The 18,671-nt window shown below is 34.8% G+C and overlaps 1 pseudogene; it reads right to left on the reverse strand.

The window, feature by feature from the left end:
* Nucleotides 1-1,089: 1,089 nt before the first annotated feature.
* Nucleotides 1,090-18,671, reverse strand: part of LOC132062372 (patatin-like protein 2) — a 36,499-nt pseudogene continuing 18,917 nt past the window's right edge.

Raw genomic sequence — 18,671 nt, forward strand, 5'->3', positions numbered from 1 at the left:
ATTATGGGTGAAGTGGATCCACTGCTATTATGGGAGGAATAGAAACTTGCTTCAGGATGTACCAAAGCAAGCTTCATGGATAATGCAGAATCCTACAATCTACTAATTATTTCTCTTAGGCAGGGTATGATCTTGATGATATATTGCATATGGACCAGTTTTCAACAAAGACATTCTATCTTAAGCTAAGGGGCTAGTTTCAAAAAGTGCATTGGAGGAGACTGATTTGCAACAATTATGGCTTACCAAGATGGGTGTTCACACTTCAACTGACTGTGCAAAATAGATTATCAACCAAGGACATATTGTTCAAGTGGGGGATTATTACTGATAAGACCTATTCTCTATGTGAACTGCATGATGAGAATATATCTCATCTATTCTTCTCTTGTGATTTATCTGACCAGGTGTGGAGGAAGCTGTTATCATGGGTGGATTTGAATAGGGGGTTGTTGACTTGGGAGGAAGAGCTGAAGTTGGCAACACAAAATGCAAATGGAAGGCCTGCACAAGCTGAAATTTTTCGAATGTTGTTAGCTGTAGTTGTATATCATGTGTGGACTGAAAGGAATAGCAAAATCCTTAAAAACCAGAGACAATCACCTGCTAGTATACTCAAGAAGATTGTCTAGGATGTGCCCAGTAAAGGAAGCAAGTGGAGCAAAATTGACAAGTGGTTAGATGATCACAATTTTTATGCTTAGCTAGGTTGCTATTGTGGTTGGTGGTGTGCTTTTGTTTTGAATGAAAATTAGCAGGCCCGGAAGACTGGGACTTTTTCCAGTAGCTAGGCCATACTCGTGCACACAATGTTTTCACTTTGTAATACAATGACTTTATTTACCAAAAAAAATGCTCATGGTTTTGGAGAAAAACTAAAATAAGTCCATAGAAACGTTGTTATCCACAGAATCCTATGTATATAGTTACAACTGAACAATACTATTTACCATTGCTAAAGAATAAATTTATTTAATACAACTACATATACATATATACATCATGAATTTGATTTACAACTCAAAGATAATACAAATGAACAAATAACTCTAATTCAAACATTGAACTAAAATAACAAATGGTCAGCTACTATAATCTATTGTTTGTTAAAGTTGCATTGGATTTCCTAAGTCTTCTTTCTTCTAAAAGCAACTTGGCGAACCTTTTCAAAGCTTCTTCAGTCGAGCCACAATGTTCACATGGTTCAAGTAGATCTGTATGCAAATCAATTCTTGAAACTGTTTTTCTCAGCAGATTTATCTAATTTCATCTAATTTCTTCATGCAAACCTCTATTAATATGTCAACGGAGAAATCTGTCCACCCTGTGTGTCATCCTGAATACAAAGGTAATAATTTTCGGAATGAAATGCTTGGAGGGGGGCACAATATGAAAATTAACCATACCATCAATAACGTGAGTAAGAAGGTCTAAGATTGGAGGTAAACCACCATAGATGAGCCATTTACGAAGACCCCATTTGGTTGTTGTTTTAGCATTGTATTTCGATTTCATCTTTGCTGATAATCTTGTACCTAATGAGATCACTAAAAGTCAACCATAATCCTCCGGCTTTGCTGGAAAGAAATCTGAGTTCCCATGGATAATTTGCTTGGTTACTTCAATTGTTGTTATAAGGGCCTACATATATACATAACAAATGTGATCAATAGTTAGTCCTAATTACATGAATTAATCATGAGATCGAATTAAGAAGATCAGAAAAGATAATTAGAATTTTACCGAATTTTTTCCTGCAACTCCACCATCTACAAGATTGAATTCTTGAAAGTTTCCATCTTTGTTTTGGTTCTTGAAAAATGAGCTGGAAGATACGTTGGTGTTACGGATGTGATGATGCATATATCTGATAGTTAGGCATCCATTAATGAAATTTCTTTGGACTGCACGAAACGTACATATTAATGTATAAAAATTACATAGACTTAAAATCAAGGATGAACTAGCTAAAAGTAAGAATGTTGTTTCTTTTCAAGAATCACATCAATTATTAACATAAATGAGAGAATACTTATATAGCTAGGAACCATTCTCAATAGTAGAGAAGACTGTTGACTGCAAATTCTTGATATCAAAAGTTGGAATAACAATGTTGGTTAAGGTAAAACCTAGGCAGTCGAGTCTCACCTAATTTCTCCTTTATAACTTTGTGAAAGTATATTTGTTATACTTTGGTCTGAGTAAAATTAGTGGTCAAAAGCCAAATTTTAGTAAGAGGCCTTAAGTAACATACACAAAAATGATAATTACTGTTAGTTCTTTTTTGCATAGTTGTTCTTAGTGTAGTATTCTTAAAAGACATTAAAGCATTTAACTTTACATAGTAATATTATTATTTATAATAGTAAGGACTAATTCAAGTTGGTAAGATGTTAGCCATGTGCTTGCAATATATTACCTTAGATGTTGTTTTGTTTTATTTTTTAATTAAAATGAAGATTTGGATAGTTTAATTTAAAATTCTAAAATATTTTTGTTAAAAAATAGATAAACTTTTTCCATTTTTATTTAAATTTTGTACTTTTTTCTTTTACAATCTTCTTCAATATTGTCTAAGTGAAAATAAAATCATAAACTTTACTATTCAAAATTTTTGGGGCCTCAAAATTTTGGAAGCCTAAAGCAAAGGCTTTACTAGCCTTACACTTGAGCAGCCCCTAATAATTTTTTCAAAGCTACAAAAGTTATATTACAAATATCACTCGTCTTAATTTACTAGCCTCACCCTTAACCCGCCCCTTATATTTTTAAAAGTATAACAGTTATATTACAAATATCACTCGTCTTAATTACTCTATTTAGAAACTAAAGAAAAGAATAATAATGAAATAAATAAACAATAGGCAAGCATTAGACCTTTAAGACCCATTAAATTCATATCACAGTTAGTCGTACTCAGTCCGTTCATTTTTAATTGTTTAGATTTGGTACACCTCTTAAGAAGCAATAAATAAAGTGACAATTTTACTATATCACCCTAATTATTATAAATAAATTAAATAATTAAAATCAATCAAACATACTTTAAAATTTGTGCAGCTACTAACAGTTCCTTGAAGTTTTCAACCCAATAATTAATCTAAAAGTAAAATAGGTATAAAATAATAATTATCTCTTAATTTTTCAAACTGAACAGTAAAAAATGAACATCTATTTTAAGTATACTGGACAAGTAAAAATGGATGGACGGAGTAATAAATAGGGGTTTAACCAAAAAAATCATTGTACTCCCTCCGTTCAGTTTTACTTGTCTACTTTGGACTTTTCACACTGTTTAAGAAATAATAAATGAAGTGCATAATTTACCAATGTGCTCATATTAATTAGTGCATATTTTTATTGGATTTGAAAAATGATTTGAAGTGAATAATTAATACTATGGGTAAAACAGGAAAAATAAAATTATCTTCTCTTGATATGCTAAAAGTGACAAGTAAAAGTGAAAATCTATTTTTGGAATAGTGGACAAGTAAAAGTGAACGGAGGGAGTAATAAATAAGGGTGATATCTGTTGAATGAAGTGTTCCTTCTTGACTCGTACAATAATCATTTTTTTTTTTTTTTTTTTTTTTTTTTTTTTTTTGTGTGTGTGTGTGTGTGTGTTTCCCATCGTTGGTAATCATCTCTATTTCTGAACACATAATATTCAATTCCACTATATAATGCTTCTGTCATTCAATTCTTACCAAAAAGATTCTATTATAATACTTACAGCGTCTCAAAATATTTCTTACTTTTCTCTTTTGAAAAGCTAATTTGACTATTTTGAAAAGCTAATTTGACTAATCTTCGAAGCTAAGTTGAATTTGACCAACTAGATATTTTGAAATCAAAATTTAGACATTCAAAAGGGTTAATACTCAAACCCCAAGACTATGAACTACAACTTGTTAAGGACACCGAACACATGATAAAAGAGTATTCGACACCTCCACCAAATTTTGAAAAATAACTTATCCTTGTCCATACATTACGTTAAGGGGTAATCGTATATATCATCTATATTTACGAACACATAGTTTTATGTTCCATAATATTTCTATACAAAACATGATTTTTATATATTTTTTAATTTTAATTTTTTAATTTTATTTTTTTAATTTTATTTTTTAATTTTAATTTTTTTAAATATTTTTTTATTTAAAAAAAATATTTTTTTATTTTTTTGATATATTTTTTTCGCTCAAAATTTTATGTATGAAATGTGTATATCTCACTCAAGGCTTAAAAAGTTCTCAAAATAGTGTATGAAAAATGGTATCTTGAAATGTGTATATCTCATTCAAGGCTTTAAAAATCCGCTCAAAATTGTGTGTATGAAAAGCTAATTTGAAATTTGTACTCAAGTCTTAAAATTTCGCTCAAGTTATAAATCATGTTAGATTTTCAGAAATTAATACAACTACAACAACATTGTAGATATTTTGAAATCAAAATTTAGACATTCAAATTTTTGTGTTGAAAATATCATCGAAAACCTTCAAATTTTATGTATGAAGTGTGTATATCTCATCAAGGCTTAAACATTACACTCAAAATTTTATGCATGAGAATGGTATAAAAGATATTCGAACTCATTCACAGTATATAATGTTCCGGAAAATTAATAGAATTACAACAACATTGTAACAACACAATATTCAAAGCTTAAAGTGTCACAATTTTGCGTATGAAAATTATATTAAAAAGCTCATACATACACATTTCATACAACTTTCATACACAAATTTTGAGCAAAAAAATAAAATAAAAAATTTAAAAAAATATTAAAAAATAATTTTTTTATTTTTATTTTTTAAATAATTTTTAAAAAAAATAATATATTTTCCGGAAAAAAATAAAAAAATGAAAAATATGAAAATCCGTCATGTTTCGTAATATATCATTGTAAATAAGTTAATCATTTCGCTTAATATGTATAAAATATGTCAAAAATATCCTTTAATTACGCGTATTAACCTCATAAGGTTTTACGGCTTATTGAGGCCGTTGTGTATAATAAAAGGAGGTAGCACATTTTATGTAGTTAACTTAACTACCTAAAAGACTTTTTTTTTTTTTTTTTTTTTAATTTGAACCGAAAATGTTTAATGTGAATACTTTATCATCTGTCAAGTTGCTCAATTGGAACAAGTCGTATAGTTCGAGTGCCTAAAAGAAATTTATTGGCAAATTTAAGGGATTGTGGAATTTAGCCCCTTAGATTGAAGGTGCTGTCGAATTTCCATATGATACTATAAATTGAATCTTTTCATGTCAACTTAATGAAAAAAATACACTTTACAATTAAATTGCATTTTCCAGTAAGCGGCAAAATCAGGCGGACAATTATTTCAGCATGAATATTTCTAATTTTCTTACTTGCAAGTTTCATGAAATAAGAAAAGATAACATGATTTTCTTCCGAATGGGGAAAATCTGTGAACGTAGGTTTGATCATTTTCCGCATGTCTGCCGGGCCCCCTCTCCAAGTATTTAGCTAAACGAATAGATACAATTAATAATATTTTAACGGTTGGTTTTTGTGTCGCAACATAATATGGATATATTAAAAGTACATCAGATATGTTAAGAGGAAGAGCGTGTCATGGCTGAACTATCTTTGGTTGACCAATCACCTACATGAAATAGATTCTTCTTTAATTTTTATAATCATCATTTGAAACGGCAACAAACAATTAATCTAAGACATACAAATTACTCGTTATTTACCTTCTCAAAAAAAAAAAAAAACTATTTTCTTTAAAACAAGAAATAAATGAGTGGGCGGAATGGAACTGCCAAATTTGAGCCTTACAATTCCAAAAATAGTGATTAAAAATTACTGCATCACGTTCCACATAACCACGTTCCAAAAAATGCCATGCAAATGGACTTCTAGAAAAACGTACCGAACTTATTATATACGAAGTAATAAATCAAGAGAAAACCAACATATGAAGAAGACGATAACTTCACGCCAAATTACCTTTCAAGACCATCCAATAAAACCGCGTCTTAACAAGAAATCTTTTAATTTTATTAAGACATCACGTACATAGTTTATTCCACCTGATGCCATCAATAGGTCATAAAAATTGATCACGCTTATACATACACCCTCACTATATATATGTTTCAACTATTTCATTTTTTCCAAACATTCCTCACAAAAATTCACGACAATGGAGATTATTTCCTTGAAGATGAACAATATTACTAAGGTGGAAAAAATATTTCCAATGTTCAATATTCCAAAAGCTGGAAAGAACAAATTGAGAATCACATCAAGTATTCAGGCTGGAAAATCCAATAATTTGCATGAAGTTCTCTCCCTATGCTCGGAAAATGATGTAGGAATTAATGATATAAAGAGATCTTATAGATGCATGGCTCTTCAATATCATCCTGATGTTTGCCATGATCATTCAAACAAACAAGAGTCCACGAGATGATTTATTGAGTTGCAAAAGGCCTATGAGACTCTCTCCGATCCAATTTTACGTGAAAATTATGATTATCAGCTAAGCTTGAGGGATTCTAAAGGAACATTTGGGAGAAAGTCTACAGAAAATAGTAACATTGTTCATAAGGATGTGTGGGAAAGGCAACTCAATGGGTTGAGAAGAAGATCTCTGCATAGGATGGAGAAAAAGAGAAGCAACTAATTGTTGAAAGAGGCCATCATATCTTGGACCGATCGATATCAATTACTCCTATATTTTTTTTCTTTCAATTTTTGGTCTTTCTTTATTTGATTAATCAATTCTTTGATAATTTTCGTCTACTCTTATTCTTTTTTAATGAATAGGATTATCAGGAGCTCATTCTTTCTAGTATGTATTATTGTCGTTTAAGAGTGGTTATTCTTGAAATTTATCTTTAAGTGAATCGTGTTCTTTCACTTCTTTTACTCCCTTTTGTTGTGAATATTACCAAATGTATTTTAGATCATAACTCAAAAAGAAAAGCTCTACTTGTAAAATGAAAATGCATTTAAAACTTGGAAAAGGAATTGTCTTTGTCTATTGTCTAGAATATATATATATATATATATATATATATATATATATATATATATATATATATATGTTACATGAACTCTAATAAAGATCTCTTTATTTTTTTGTGGTTAACTGTTGTAAACTTGTCAAGCCCCAAACCATGGCCTAGGCGAAACACGGCACGCGGTGCCTTACTGCGTGTGACCGAGCAAACCACATGGCTTGCTGAATCATCATGAGGCATACATGAGCGGAATATATCATGACACATGATGGGCTTTAAGAAAACACATGAATTCATAATAATTAATAAAATACTCGTTTAAAACATGAATGCGGAAATACCACGAATTGAGCCAAAGATGGCTAAACAACTCTGAATATCTGACATAACATAACTGACTAGTCTATGAAACCTCTATCATGAGTCTGGATCGTAAAACATACTTGCTGGGACAAGGCCGCCAGCATACCTTTAATGTATAACTAAGTAGAAGATAAATGGCTGACTAAACCCCGAAGGAGATGGGCCTCACCAATAAGCAGATACGAGTGAATCCTACTAAGCAGATGCGTCGTCCTGTAAATCTGAACCTGCATCGTGAAATGCAGTTCCCCGGCAAAAAAGGGACGTCAAAGACATTGAATGTCCGGTATGTAAACCAACTGAATGAAATAACATGGAACATGGAAATAACATGATAAGAACTGAAGTTGAAACAGAAACATGATTATGGACGTGAATACATATATATATATATATATATATATATATATATATATATATATATATATATATATATATATATATATATATATATATATATATATATGAATAAAACATTATAAGTAGGGAGAGCAATAAATATAACCGATAACATGGTCTGGTACATGCGTCCTACCAGCAGACCACTCACACCTTGTAAGGGAAATGAGATTTAATTATAACATGAAAGGATCCAATCATTATGAGAAATCGTCCTAAACATGGGCGGAGCGATCCTTATCCTACGGCGGCTAACGTAGTTTCAGGCTGCTTGAAGCATTCTCGGTAATCTATGCAACTCCCAAAAACATGAACATGATATAGTTGGCTAAGAAGCCCATGGGTTTCATGAAAGCGTGGATTGTATTTAACATGAATGTATCTTGTATCATGGCATGAAAATAATCATAATGTAATTCTATGAAAACTGGTAGACATGTAGGATATTCATGAAATAAGCATTTTATTTAAAAACTTGCATGTAAGAACCCATGGATTGCAAAGTATGGGTTTTCATGGATTACGGACAGATTCTCAATAATCGGAATGATGTATCAAGAACACAATAATGGATTAATAATAATAATTCAACACATAGTATAACATAGTACATGGACCTAGGGTTATCATAAACATGGCTAAAACCCTAGTTTTTGGAGAACTTTCGGATAGTCATGGAAGAACGTGACGTGGGGAAGAACAAATATGTTCCCACACATAGATAGTAACCCTACATACCTGGTACTGCTCCAAACTTGTATTAAAATCTCAACTTTGAAGAAGAATTCCAAAGCTTTAGTCTTGAATTCCTTTGAATATGTTTTCTTGAAAACCCTAGGTTAAGAATGATGAATTCTTGCTTAATGATCATGAACGCATGTTGGAATTCACTTGGAATGCATGGAATAGGCTTACCTTAAAGTATCTTGAAGGTTGGGAGAGAAGAGCTTCGTCTTTAGGGCTTGAGAGACTTCTTTAAGGTTCTTTTTCTCAGAAAAATTGGTTTAAAACGTAGTGGGAATGAATATAAAGAAGTTAGGCTTTTAAGAACTCGTGTTTGGTGCACGGTCGAGCAGCTGGAGGCCCACTTCGCGCAGGTGATCGCGCAGCTGAAGGGCACTTCATGCAGCACTTCGCGCAGACTGCGTAGCGTCCAGTAAAATGGGCATAACTTCTAGCACAGAGCTCCATTTGAGCTTCATAATATATGGTTGGAAAGCTATTCAAAGACCTACAACTTTCATTAAGGAACCTATTCCAAATTCTCAACGAATCAAGGGGTTATGGGTAACCGAAGTAGGCTTTTCAACCACTTTCACAACACGCACAAACTTTCAAATTTTCTGCCAGAACTCTAACGATACAAGTCTAAACTTTGTTGTAAGATACGGGATGTTACAATATCTCCCCCTTGGTGTCACGACCCAACCCCTTGGGTCGTGACTAGTGCCCGAGCTGGGCACCCAAACACACTTATCAAATAATCACATACGGATGGCTTATATATCTATAAATATCAAACGTGGCTCCAAATGGACGCATACAAACACCTCATTAGGAACCATAATATACATAACATGTCAAAGTATATATACACGCGACAAGGGGTTATACGGCGGATGGGGTCACACGTCGCATCCGAACAAAAATAACCCACATATATGTCTACAAACCTCTAATACGGAACAACGAGAATCGGATGACGGAACGGGGCCCCCGCCACGTAATTAATAAACATAATCATATACATCGGAAGAGTATATACCCAAAATATTGGCTCGAGAACAAAGGGAGCACTGCGATCGACAACGGAAATCTACGCGGAGGAACACCAAAACGCGTTTGTTGTAAGATACGGAATATGTTACGAGCGAGAAAGATATAGTAACAAATGCGAGTCATGATCGAAACGGTATAGAAAGAATGATACCATCGTTTTTTTTTTTTTTTTTAATAAGATAGCTTACGCGTATACAAATATTAGACGTTTGATTATATCAAGGCTTCAACCACAAACATATATATATACGGAAAATCAAACATATCATATAAAGTGACAATTAACCAAATGCGAGGAACGTACGGCCCGATCCATAAATAATACCATAACCATAAACATACCGTAGCGCATCATAACATCATGACCGGTCATATGAGATGCCATTAACCGATGTGGGATTGGCCTAAACTAATGTGGGATTGGCCTAAACCAATGTGGGATTGGCCTAAACCCGGTGTGGAATGTTACCTCACTACCGGGTTTGCCCGCATTGGGTTTGACAAATCACATATTCGAAAATCCATACATATAACATATACGTGATACGTATGCCGACGAAAGGGCTCGGCGTGCACACATCATAACGGTGAATAATATATATACGGTTCCCGGCCTAAAGGGGCGCGGCGGGCGAACACATCATACCTCGAACACAACATTGTGCACACGATAACATAAGGCGAGACTTGGCGAACCGTATAACCACGAGAATGTATGAACAAAATCGTGAGTAACCAAATATAGTTTAAAACATTTTATGGGTTAATCAAAACGTAAAAAATCTTTTATAAGCCAAAACAATAGTTAAATCGATTTTCTTAGAATATTTCGGGGACATACCAAACCGAAAAACCATAGTCGCGTACCAAAATCATGTGCATAAGATCATTATCATAAACTTAAAAGGTAGGTAAACCATATACTTGAAATCGGGATAATAGGTCAAATTCTTTTAAAAGTCGTCGGGATTACGAAAGAAGAGTCGCGGGACCCACGGATGGGTGTCGACCCGAGTCGAAGACATGAAAAACATACTTATCATATGCCATACAATCCGAGCATATCGAGGCAATCTTTCGTAAAGATACGGGCGTTCATAGTTACGGAACTTTTAAAAGCCAAACTTTTTATGCAAAAGTTGAAAATCAATTATTTCAAAGGCATAAAGGCCAATATTTCATCATATCAACATACAAATTTCCAAGAACGAATAAAAGTCATAAACATGCTCGGATTGCGAGAATAGAATTTCCTCGAGGCTCGTGTCATAGCCTATTTGTAACTAAGGCATGCCAAAAGAAGGAAGGGTTACGCTTTACTACCTCAAACGCTCCAGCTACTCCAAACTCAAGCTAATATCAACCTACGTCTCGGACTCCCCAAGATCTACACAACGTCATAATATGCCAAACATTAGCCAAAGGTATTTAGGAATTCATTTCCAAAACGAACATCAAATTCTACGAAAGCCAATTACATTTAACTCGGCCAAATCAACCACGACAACAACAACAACCACCTAGCAACATTAATAATCAATCCGAAAGGCAATATAACATTATTAACTCGCCTTTACATCATTGATATTCGATTCAACGACTTACGTTCAAGCCAACATCAACGCTTATACATTCAATTACCAATCCGAAATACTAACATCATTCAAGAACATTTCAAACAATTTATACAATATTTCCAACAACCCAACAAGGCTCCGATTTGCCCAAAAGCGTAAACCCAAACCGAGACACCACCATGATCTTTGAATCATGATTTGTATCAACAATGAACATCATTCTCATAAATATACAAATTACATTAAATGTACAATAACTTCCAAAATCAGTAGACAATTACAACATCAACGGTGAATATAATTCTCATCATGGAATTCATAACGACAATATTCAAAATACTAATTATCAATAATCCATTTCTTGTATACAAATAGCCTACATTCGGCCAACAACAACCATATATGTATGATTCTCATTCATTTCTTCACACTACAACCATCAACATACTAACTAAGCTTTAATTCATAGCTTCAACACAACACAATACACACACACACTTACACGGCTAAACACAACATTCACAACCTCTACTCCAACATGCCATATTTCATGATTTTCATCCATTTTAGCATACTAAAACATGCATACAACCTTTATAACACATAAAACATAATTGATTCTTACCTTTCTTCTTCAACTCCACAATTTGCCTAGGGTTTGCGATCTATACAACGGATGGTTGGATGACCCGAACAACGCTTCCACGCTACTTAGGGACCTCAAATTAGTGGGTTTGTATCAAGGAATTAATTTTTGGATGGCTAGGTTTGGACTTGGTTTTTCCTTGTCCTTGGCTGAGAGCCTCTTTGGGGTTCTTCAAGTTCTTGTTGTTTTTCTCTAAGTGTATGGAATGAAAAGATGACTACTTAGTCATCTTTTGAGCTTATATTTGTGCACAAGTGTCCATGGCCCACACATGGGTTGGAGAATTTGCGAAATGTGTGGGCACCACTCCAAGCCACATGGCCAACATGGCTCATTTTCATGATTTGCCAACTTCCAATTATATGACTTTTGGTCCCAAATTTTCCAAATTGTTCCATACCAACAAATTCATGAACAACTTATGTCTCAAAATAAAATCGAAGGTCAAAAGTCTCGACTTTGCATCCCGGAATGCTTTTATCTCCAACCTATCATAATGTGCAAAAATGCGGGATATAACGTCAGTCCCCTCCTTTAGAACATTCGTCCTCGAATGTTAAATTAACTTACGGGATCTTATAAGCATTTGGGGGGGGGGGGTGGGGGGAGTTTCCTTTAAAATTAAGTTTATACATCAATCAACATAACCAATTAAAGGAATATGCCCGCGTACGGTGGCGCCTCCCGATCTCGTATCGACGCATATAGGCGGTTCGATGTCTCTCGGCGTGCCTCGATCGGGCGCATAGCTACGGAAGGGGAAGACGAACCGGCGGCCGACTCGATGGCGAGGGCCGCCTCGAACGGACGCTCTCTCTTGAAATGATGAATAAAACCTTGGTAACACTCGGGGGATGCCTCCCACGGTAGGAACACGAGAGGTGCCGGGCGGCCTCCACCGGAACCTAGGGACAAGCGGGAACCACATTACCCTCGATCTCCGCGGGGTGTGCTGTGGCTGGCTGGGAAGGGTGTCTGCTATCTTCTTGTTGGTACCACTCGAGATATGGCTTTGAATATATATGACTTAAAACATATTCATGATTATGTAACATCTCGTAAATCCGAGTTAGGTGTGAATGTATGAAAACTAGTATTAAGTTGATATTTTAGCCATATGAATCCATTCGAGATGAATTCGGGTGATAAACAGTCATTTTGAAGTCAAACCAAAAAGTGAAGTTCTTAAGCCCTTCTAAATTCGTCTAAGTCTGAGACAATCTGTACTTATGGATAGTTTTCGGGTACTTGCGCTAGGAATTTTAGAAAACGCAAAACATGAAAGTTGTAGTTATTTAAAATACCTTTCCAACCATATATTATGGAGGTCAAAAAAAGTTCTGTACAAAAAGTTATGACCGATTTACTGAAGACATGCAAAATGAAAATCCTGATTCTTGTAGGATTAGGTTTTAAAGCCCAAGCCTTTATGATAACCTATAAATACAACCCAAAAACGTCTAAAGAGAGGGGTTTTCGACCAGAGGCTTCTACCAACCCCCTAAGGTGAGTTTTTACTCATATCCCTAAGTCAATTACATTAACTTAACACTAGATTAACATCGAATCATTACATGAAATCGCTAGATTGTGGAAACTTCATTCAAGGTCAAATATGGGATGAAGCTTTGGGATTTCTCCAAAAAGGTAAACCCTTGACTTTGATGGATTATATGAAATTTTTATTATGTTTTAGACATTGAATGGTGAATATAATCATGAAATAGGATTGATTTAGATGCACTCTATTAAAGACAAAACCCTAGTATTTTTGTTGTAAAATTCCCTCCGACCAGTCAGCTTTAATTGGTGTTTTCAGCTTATTTAACTGTTGGATCGAGCCCAAATTTTAACTGAGTGGTTACCACATATAGATCTTGAATTTGAACGGTGGAGATCGGATTTGGAGGTCCGTAGAAGTGCATTTTGAGCTATGAACAGTAGCTACGAAATTGATAAAACCTTGTAAATCTTAGTTGTGCAATCATCAAATTGGGTGTAAAGTGACTCTTTGAAGTGCAGAGGTTAAGTTTGGAATATATGAACGGTATTTAAGGTATGTCTCTTTTTTAACATACTCTTTCACACGGTTTTATGAATTCCTTGGTTGTGGTTTGTGTGCGTGAGGGACAAGCCCACATTAAACCTTGTTTGTACTATATTATATATACATATTCATGATTGTATTCCTCTCTAAAGGATGGTTGAAAAATTGAGATATAAAGCTTGGTGTTTGAATTCGAATTACCCCATGAGGGATGTTTAAACTTGATAATTGGAAAGCTTGACTATCTCATGGGAATGCTCTATAATAGATTTTGTTGAACTTGAAACTTGGTTTAAAGAAATGAATTCAGTTTCTAAAAAATTGAATGACTTGATGTACCCCTATAATGGGATGATGAAAATGATCCTGAATGAATAATTTGACTATCATGATATGACTTGTGATTCGCTTCCTGATTTGAGATTCGGCTTCTATGAATTATGGAATTTGCTCTTTTGCTATGATTCTCTGTTTTGTTTGGCCTATACTCGCTCGGGAGGGAAGGGTAGTCACTATGGATCTGGTGGGGTTTGCCTAGCCGTTCGGGAGGAAGAGTGGTCATCGAGGGTTACATGCCCGATGTGGTTTTGCCACAGCTATTCGGGAGGAAGGATAGCCTTCGATGAGAACCACGATGTGGTGCTTCATCTTGGTTTAGGGAGCCTTAAGTGTTTCGTTTCACTTGTTTGGGCATGTATTGGATGTGTTATACTTTGATTAGCCTGTGAGTGACTTGTTTCGTATCTTGTTGCCTGTGAGTGGCTTATTGATAATAATGAACTTGTTTGCCTGTAAGTGGCTTATTGATAATAATGAACTTGTTTGCCTGTGAGTGGCTTATTGAAAACAATGAACTCGTTTTCCTGTGAATGGCTTGTTGAAAATGTTGAACTCGAACTAGAAAGACTGGAATTGTACTTAATGACATAATGAGTTGGAACTAAATTGTATACCGATTTATGGTTTCTCTATTGATGGTTATGAAGTTGTTGGTTTATTCTTATCCCTGGATTTCCAACTGTTTTTTTCTATTGAAATTGTATCACTGATCTTATAGAAATACATATTTTGTTATATTACTTATTGTCCCCGAAACACTCACTGAGTACCCAGTACTCAGGCATACCATTGTTGTTTTTGATGGTATGTTAAGTAATGAAGAAAGAAGCGGTACGGACGGATCTCGCGGATTAGGAGTGCCTTGCTTTCCGGATTATTGGTGAGTCCACACACTTGTTCGTGGGTTTTCATTGAGTCAAATATTACTCCTTAGTAGTTTCAAGTTGTGTCCCGAGTTAGTTTAATTTTCATAGAAGCTCCATAGACAAGTGTCATAATGTGGGTAATTGTGAAGTCATTGCTTGACTCATTGGGCGTTGCTACGTTTGATGATAACTTATTTTTATTAGATTTCTGATTTTATTTCATAATTATGATCACGATTTATTTAGCTATTTATGACCTGTTCAATTAAATAATAAAAGATTATAGAAACGGACTTGATGGTTATTTATCTATAAGGTTCTTCCGATATTGTTTATGACGCCGGATGCCGGTCACGTCTAGGGTGGGTTTTGGGGCGTGACAGATTACGTGGGAACATGGTCATGAATCATGAGGACTGAATACGTGATTACATAGAAACATACACATGGGAACATGAAACTGAGTGGTACCTACATGAATGAGAATCATGAAACATTTGTCCTCGATTTACGAATAGTGGTTAAGAATTACTACTAACTCTGGAATTTACAAGAATTATGGCCGGACTTCCTTCATAATTCGGACTTTCACAACATTTCTCAAATGCCTTCCAACTAACTAAAGTACCAACTCAAACCTCATAGGGTATCTTAATACGCATGACGTGATGTAACGTGATTACTGAATCTTGAATGTGGCTAACATGAATATTCAGTTGGCCTGAACACATGGATATTGGCTGAATGATTACATGATTACTATATATGGGGTTTGGAAGAGAATTTGTAGGAATGAATGATGTGAGTACCGGAAAGTAGGCACGAACATGACATGATTACCTAGGCGTGAGGAGCTGGACGTGGGACATAAATACATGAAGACTAACTATCATGAATACATGAGTGCTAAACTGTCGTAAGATACGAATACGTGTAAACATAGATATCATAACATGAAATCTGAATGTCAAAAAACATAATTGTTACAACATGAGGGTTTAATACTAAGCGCGGGTAGGATCTAAACACTTAGAGACTTGGTCATAGATATTCGTATATCACCATCAAGATAGACATATGAGATATGAGTACGACTTAGGCTTGAATGAAAGTGCAACCTGATGTGAATGAGACAGACTTGAGTCATATAATAGGAGTATGATCCTAACATAGGTATTCATGAAGCTCTAGCGTAGGCATGACATGAATACGTCGAATCTAAGTAGAATACTTCTAAGATAACTACCATAGAATACCTGAAAGGATCTCACTTTGAACTTGGAACATACCTTACTTCGAACCTAATGCCTTGGCTTACCTTGCTTATTATCGTGAAAGGATCATAAAGGAAAGGAATTTGTTCGTATGAATCATATGAGACACTTCATTTCAGAGCATAAACGTGAAATGGGTACATTGAATGATAAAAGACATAAAACGGAACATACGTATACGGGAACGTGGTTAGTATGGCATAGAATGTGAATACGTGAGTAGAATGGCATGGTGCATGGGGACATGAGAAACATGGCATTTACATGAGTACTTCGAAGCTATATATCCTGGCGTTTGGACATTAGGTCATGAGTATTGAAGTGAGAATAAGACATAAGTGTTACTTGCATGGAGTACAATTTGTAGGCTTCACTCTTGGGTACTTAGAGACACAGGGCACGGATAAGGTATCACCTTTGGAACTTAGATGTACTTACAGAATGGGACATGGTTCAACATAGCTTACTCTTATCACTGTGAGTAAACGCCCTCATTATAAAATAAGGTTCATGGAGGAAGGGATTATAGGCATGAGTACTTTGTGCATCAAGCACCCAAGAGATGAGTATAAAGTCACCTTGAATATAAACATGGCATAGGTACTTCGGAAAAGAGAAGGGCATCCTTTGTGCCAAGCTACGAGATGGTTTAAAACATTAGCTAGAGGAACATAAGCATGAATTACATCGAATTGTGGGTAGGTCATCTATCTTGATCTACTTTCATCATTACCTATCACAATCGTTGTTACGATACCGCTACAAGTGGGATACATGAAGAGATGAATTGGGGTACGAGTACGTGGCAACGTGGATAGCATAATCATTGGGGTCAAAATAAGACATTTACCTAAGGCATTCTCCTCTTATTCAAAGGATAGGTGTAGACCACATAGGACTTTTTGCCTTTAAACACTGACATTACCTTCTCCCCGATCCTTATCAAAATCATCATCATATTCAAAAATCACTTAGAAGATAGAACATGGACATATAAAGCACGATAGATACGTGTGACATGAATATGGTCTTTAACTTTGAACATAAGTACAACCTTATGTGCGAAACATGAAAGTACATTTCCCTTGCATCGTCTACTTTTGTACGGAGTCTTATCTCTTATATCTAAAATGTGGAGTGTAAAGCTCTAACAAGGGCATGATATAGGTATGCTAGGCATGCGTAGAGTACATCTGGGCATTGGTACTACATAGTGCATGAATTATTACGGAATTTGAAATATTACACTCTTAAACCCCCTATTCGCCTAAAACTTGATCTATAACATATTTACCTAATACTTGATCTCAACGGCGTGACAAAAGACGAATTCTACACGCTTTATCTTAACTACATGAAACTGTGATCCTCTGACACAATCCTCTATCGCTTATCAACTTATGAAACACAAAATCTATATCGACACCTTATCATATGATCTCCCCCTTAGTTCAAAAGAAAACGTCTAAAGCCTGTAGATCCCTTAAGTTAGCGAAAAGTGGTCATCTAATCATTCCGCTGGTTTTCTCTAAATTTCATCCTGCCTCTAAGACTATCTCCATAAAACTTGTCTCATTATTTCCTTACCTACCTCATCTATTACCTATCATAATAATATTCTTATGGCAACTTACACCCTACCCTCTAATTCGGCCTAAACCATATAAACAAGCTAGAACTATGTCAAGAGACTCGATATTATATGATCACATCTTCTGGTCGAACACTACCCTCTTTCAGTCACTTACCCAGTCACACTCTACATCTTTGAAGGAAAGATTAAAATACTCTACTCTGACTAACTTACCATTCCCTTTTAAACACCTACTAGCATCATATTTTCTGATTTCGTTTTGAACGCTAAAGCGAAACATAGATTATTCCTAACTTCCCTCATCATATGACCATATTCTGCAGTGGTACACTATCTCTTCTGTCCTATAGACATGGATCACACTTAGGGAACTTTATTCAGTCTTAAATTATAGATTGGAATACTTAACCCTGAACTTTCTATACACTTTAAAATCATATCATACTAGACACATCTGGGGGTAAAAACTTAATCACCAAACCTTAGAAGGAACTATTACATCTTATCATCTTATAGTAGTATCTACACCTTGTAGTAACTTACTAACGTCCTACTCTCTAGGTCTGATCTGAATAAGCTTAAATAATTTAAAACTATCCCAAGAAATTCAATATCGTCTACTCGTGGTTTTCTTATCGTACTCAGTCCTTTCTTAGTCATGTGCATAGTTCACATGGCAAAAATATATTTATCCTTGAAAAAGTCAAGACTTTCTAATATTACAGGTGGTTGGCTCTTAGGCTATTTCCTGCTCAAAACTACCACGGACAATTTATATT

The sequence above is a fragment of the Lycium ferocissimum genome, chromosome 7 (assembly GCF_029784015.1).
Source record: "Lycium ferocissimum isolate CSIRO_LF1 chromosome 7, AGI_CSIRO_Lferr_CH_V1, whole genome shotgun sequence".
NCBI lineage: Eukaryota > Viridiplantae > Streptophyta > Magnoliopsida > Solanales > Solanaceae > Lycium > Lycium ferocissimum.